The following is a 6,000-nucleotide window of genomic DNA, read 5'->3' as shown; positions in this document are numbered from 1 at the left end:
TCTTTTATGTCTCTGTTTGACACGTCAAAAAACAAAAAAGGAGCCCTGGCCAGTTGGCTCAGTAGTAGAGTGTCAGCCCGGTATATGGAAGTCCTGGGTTCGATTCCCAGCCAGGGCACACAGGAAATACACCCATCTGCTTCTCCACCCTTCTCCTTCTCCTTTCTCTCTATCTCTCTCTTCCCCTCCCACAGCCAAGACTCCACTGGAGCAAAGTTGGCCAGGGCACTGAGGATGGCTCCATGGCCTCTGCCTCAGGTGCTAGAATGGCTCTGGTTGCAACAGAGCGATGCCCCAGATGGGCAGAGCATTGCCCCTTGGTGGGCTTGCTGGGTGGATCCTGGTTGGGTGCATGCGGGAGTCTGGCTGTCTGCCTCCCCGCTTCTCACTTCAGAAAATACAAAAAAAAAAAAAAAAAAAGGAGTGTCAAAATCAGAACTCTTTGTGCTTGAGGAGCTGGGAGACCATCCCATTTCAGTCAATTCAACAAGCCTATAGCATGTCACATGACCAAGGCCTGGCAAACAACCAGATGTGGGTGGATCCAGGGCCCTGGTTCTCAAACAGCACTAACTTACATGAAGCCACATGGGAACAGCCTTATTTAATTGGTTTGGGATGGACCAGGAATCACTATTATTTAAAATCACCCCAAGTAGTTCTATAGTGCAGCTGGGGTTGAGAACCACTGCTATAAAGGCATACAGTGTAACAATGGAAACTGCACAGACCACACTCAGAGAACTAGAGGGCGTGGTGCTTAGCCTCTGAGTAGGAGCTGAAAGGAAGAGAACCACAGACTGGCCAGGTGAGCATGCACAGAAGAAGGGCAATGTGACGCCATAGAAACTGCAGACAATCAACTTGGTCTCCTATTCCAATTCTAGGACCATGCTCTCCTGCATGTTAAAAACCAATAAACATCTCCTCCTCATCTGCCATTCAATTTTTATAGGATTCTTTAACGCTTTGATTAGTGAGGTTTTTTTTCACGCTCGCTGACCCCCAGGAGTGAGTTTTGTTTTTGTTTTTTGGTTTTTTTCAAAAAATAAAATTAGTTCCAGTTACTCTGGACGGTCAGGAGGCAGTAGAACGTTCGTACTACTCAAAGGGTTAAAATACATATATGTATATTGTTAATTATAAAAAGGATATACATTCACTGTAGCAAAAATTGGAAATCACTATTAAAGAAGTATAAAAAAGTAAGACTTTTCAAATCTGTTAGAGAGATACAAGAATCAATCCACTTAAAAACATCCTAAAATTGATTGCGAAAGCATGTGTGAGAGATCTTGTTCTTAACCCTCATCAACATGGAGTATCATCCCTTGAAAAGAATGCCTATTTGATAGCAAAAGGAAAGCCCATTGTTATTTTAATATGCATTTTCCTATTATTTTTAATTTTTGGGGGGGGTTTTTTATGTTTATGGCCTCTTCTACTTTGCATGTGCATGTCATATACTGATATCTGTTCCTCACTTTATTTTGGAGTGTGTTTCTTTCTGATTTGTGAAATTGTACTAAGAATATTAACTTTTTCTATTATACATTAGCAATAGTTTTTCCTAAGGGTTTTTCCTGTTTTCTGAATAGTACATTTTGACATAAAGCTTTTCATTCTTACATTTTAAAAAGAGCAATAAAGAGAACTCTTTGTTAAATTGCCTCTAATATCTTTCGTATCTCTCCTCCTTCCCTTTTGCATGTTGACAAGCTCCTTGGGACTTGGAGTCCGAAGATGGACACTCATTTAGCAGCTGTGTAATTTAGGGCACATCACTATACTCCTCTGAGCCTTTGTTTTCCTCCGTTTGCATTCCAACTTTTGCCAGAAAGAAATCAGTCAACATTATAATGGCAAGAATTTTGCTATCTTATTCACTGATAGATTCCCAGAACCTAGAACAGAGCCTTGCACCTGTTAGGCACTCTTAAATATTTGTTCAATGAATGAATAAACATCTGGCTTGAACCCTAGCTCAGAGCAGGCAACCAGTAAATATTTGTCACCCACGGAGAGCCCAGACATCCCTGTTTCTAAGAAATCTTTCACAGGTCAGAAGTTGTAGCTTCCAGTCCTGCTGTTTACATTTTTCCCATTATTCCCTAGCACAGCAGAGTATGTATTAGGTGTGCAGTAGGAGGTCAGGCCTGTTCTGAGCACTCTTGGTGGATGCAAAATGCACAGACCCTGCCTAGGCTTAGTGATGGCCCTTGTAGGATTTCTTTATACAAGTAGAATAGTTAAAAGAGGAGATGAGAAGGGCCAGAATGTAGGCCAGGAGTCTCACTGAGAAATGAGATCAAGAAAGGCCTGACCAGGGGTGGTACAGTGGATAAAGCATCAACCTGGGATGCTAAGGTCGCTGGTTCAAAACCCTGGGCTTACCCAATCAAGGCTCATATGACAAGCAATCAATGAAAAACTAAAGTGAAGCAACTATGAGTTGATACCTCTTGCTCCCTTTCCCCGTTCTTTCCTCTCTCTGAAAATAAATAAAATATTTTTTAAAATAAGGGAAGTAGAGCTTCAACCTGGTATGTGGAAGTTCCGGGTTCAATTCCCAGCCAGGGCACACAGGAGAAGCGCCCATCTACTTCTCCACCCCTCCCCCTCTCCTTCCTCTCTGTCTCTCTCTTCCCCTCCCGCAGCCAAGGCTCCATTAGAGCAAAGTTGGCCCCAGGTGCTGAGGATGGCTCCATGGCTCCATGGCCTCTGCCTCAGGCACTAGAATGGCTCCAGTTGCAACAGAGCAACACCCCAGATGGGCAGAGCATCACCCCTTGGTGGGCATGCCGGGTGGATCCTGATCAGGTATGTGCAGAAGTCTCTCCACCTCCGGCTTCTCACTTCAGAAAAATACAAAAAAAAAAAAGAGGGAAAAGAAGGAGCAGATAAGGCTCATTAAAGGAGGGAGCACCAAGGGATTTGAAGGATGAAGACACTTATGAGATACAGAAAAGAGGAAGTTGGCCGGACAGCTATACCACTTGACCACAAGACAAGTACATTTTATATTCATGTATTTCCTTCACCCAGGCTATTTTACTTGCTCATTGACACTTGTACCATATGTATTGGTTTCAAGAAAAGCTCTCCTTTTATAGTTTTTACACATACAAGGGGGAAGTTTGGAAACCCCGTGAAAAAAAAACTGTGAAATCCAGAACATTCAGCCAAATCGAGTTTTTCATTTCTGTTCTAAATAAGATCCTGAGTGGTTCATGTCCAGATTTACAACTGGTCCTTCACATTTTTTAGTGCAGACCCTTGGAGAACACAGAGAAAGCTTCCCTCTGTCCAGTTGGTACATGTAATTTTGCACACAAATTCAGGAGATCTCAGAACCCCTGTAACCCATCCATTGACTCCTAGAGTCATATAGGGAATTCGTTGCATTAGGAGTTTGCCCTGAAGAGTATCCAGCAAATACTACACTTCAAATTCTCTGGTCATTATAATCTTCTTGGCTAGAAAACTTTCTTTTTAGCATTTTGCAACTGGCCACAAAAACTGGATCTTTCTGATTCACTTCTTTTTTTCTTTTTACAGAGACAGAGTGAAAGTTAGACAGGAAGAGAGAGAGATAAGAAGCATCAATCATCAGTTTTTCGTTGCGACACCTTAGTTGTTCATTGATTGCTTTCTCATATGTGCCTTGATCATGGGCCTTCAGCAGACCAAGTAACCCCTTGCTCGAGCCAGCGACCTTGGGTCCAAGCTGGTGAGCTTTGCTCAAACCAGATGAGCCCGCGCTCAAGCTGGCAACCTCGGGGTCTCGAACCTGGGCCCTCTGCATCCCAGTTCAATGCTCTATCCACTGCGCCACCGCCTGATCAGGCTGATTCACTTCTTTACAGAGGTTATTTCCTTTCTCACTCCCTACCTGCCCTGAGCTCCTAGCTAAGAATCATGACCCATATAGCAGATAGGTGTTAAGTTAAAATAACACCAGCTGCTATAACAAATAAAGCCCATAATCTGAAAAATCTCACATCAGAGACATTTATTCACTGCTTATGTAACAGTCCAGTGCCAGTGTTTCTGATCAGCAATGAGCCTTCCACAGTGTGACCCAGGAATCCAGGTTCCTTCCATGTCAAGGCTCTTCATTTACAACAGTGTTGCTGTGCGCATGGGCAGCAATCTGGTGGAAGGGAAAAGGATTATGCATGGAGGATCATACATGAGAGGATCTTAGGGGCTAGGCCTAAAAGTGGTATGCACCACTTCCACTCACATTCTATTGGCCAGAACTCAATCACATAACCATCCCTGATTGCAAAGGAGGCTGAAAATGTTGTCCCTGTGCCCAAAAAGAGGAAACTTGTTTGGTGAGCAGGTATCCCGCCTTCGCCACATGGGTGTTTACAGCTTACTCCTGCAGAGTTCTGGGGCAAGCTGTTCAGAGTCCCCGTGTAGCCATTATCCTTCCTCCTTATGTAGACTCAGTTTCTAAGGAGCTCTGCTACTGCCAAGAAAGCAGATGTTTGCTCTGGCACCAGACACCTGGGACATCAAGTGTAAGCTCTGCAAATAATTAGCAATATGTTCTTGCAAGTTCCTTAGCCTCTCTGTGCCTCAGTTGTCTCATCTGATAAATGGACCACAAAGTAGCTCCCATCTCATGGCATTGGGTAGATTATATGAGAAGGTACAAGTAAAGCTCTTAGCACAATGACTGGCAAGTTGTATGCATTCAAATATCATGCTATTAATAATATTAATAATTACTATAACAAAAATAATACTATTATATTATAGGCTAGTCCAGATTTTGAAAATAAAGTGAATCTAAGTGACAAGCTGAGGCTCTTATAAGAATTGAGGTAAAATGTGGGAAGGGTCTGGCCTGAATGGGGTAAAATAAAAAAGAATGCCAGTTAACCAAGCACTTCTACAGCCATTATCTTGGATTGGAAAGAAATAAAAACTAAATAATTTAGGGGTTTAATAATACATGGGAGAGGAGAGGACCTACAGAAATATAAAGTGGCCCAAACCTCCAGTTTGGAGTTCTTTCAAAGTCACCAATACTCCCAGGCAAAATCAAGGTCTCTCATTTGTTCTCATTCTTCACATATCTGTGCTGTATTTCACATTTCACAGAATACCTGGTTTTCTTTTCACTGCAGGGGTCATTCTGATCTCTTTCCCAGTGATCCTCCTTCCATTGATTGAACGACCTTGGTCTTCCCTGACACCTAAATGAGTTCCTTTGTGCCAAATGGCCTGCCTTCCTCAATCATCCCATTTCTGTCAATAGACTGCCACAGGAGTCCTGTAGTGAGGAAACAGAGCCCTGGTTAGACATCTAACCAGGAAGAGTCATAGAGCAGCAAAAGCCCCCCCCCCCCCCACCGCTCCAAGCATGGAAATGGTAAACAACTCTATTCCAAAGTCAAGACAGGTGTTAGGGAAATGGTCAGTAGGGCTATAAGACCTACTTCTCAGTTGGTCTCCCAAAGCTATAAAGTCCCAGTACAGGGAATTCCAGTACTGCTTTTCACAATAAGATAGGCCCAGTCTGCTCAAATAAATAAACATTCCCTTCTCAGCTGACTCATTACCTGAAGCACAAAGTTTGCATGACTGTTTGAATAGAGACCGAAAGAGGATGTGGAAATAAAAGAAAGAATATTTACAATTTACCAAAATGAGGGTACAGGTACCTCTTTTTTAAAAAACATAAAAAGCCTGACCAGGTGGTGGCGCAGTGGATGGAGCGTCGAACTGGGATGAGGAGGACCCAAGTTCGCGACCCCGAGGTCGCCAGCTTGAGCGCTGGCTCATCTGGTTTGAGCAAGGCTCACCAGCTTGGACCCAAGGTCGCTGGCTTTAGCAAGGGGTTACTTGGTCTGCTGTAGCCCCACGGTCAAGGCACATATGAGAAAGCAATCAATGAACCACTAGGGTGTTGCAACGAAAAACTGATGATTGATGCTTCTCATCTCTCTCCGTTCTTGTCTGTCTGTCCCTACCTATCCCTCTCTC

Source organism: Saccopteryx bilineata, chromosome 3, assembly GCF_036850765.1.
Source record: "Saccopteryx bilineata isolate mSacBil1 chromosome 3, mSacBil1_pri_phased_curated, whole genome shotgun sequence".
NCBI lineage: Eukaryota > Metazoa > Chordata > Mammalia > Chiroptera > Emballonuridae > Saccopteryx > Saccopteryx bilineata.
This window is presented reverse-complemented; position numbering follows the sequence as displayed.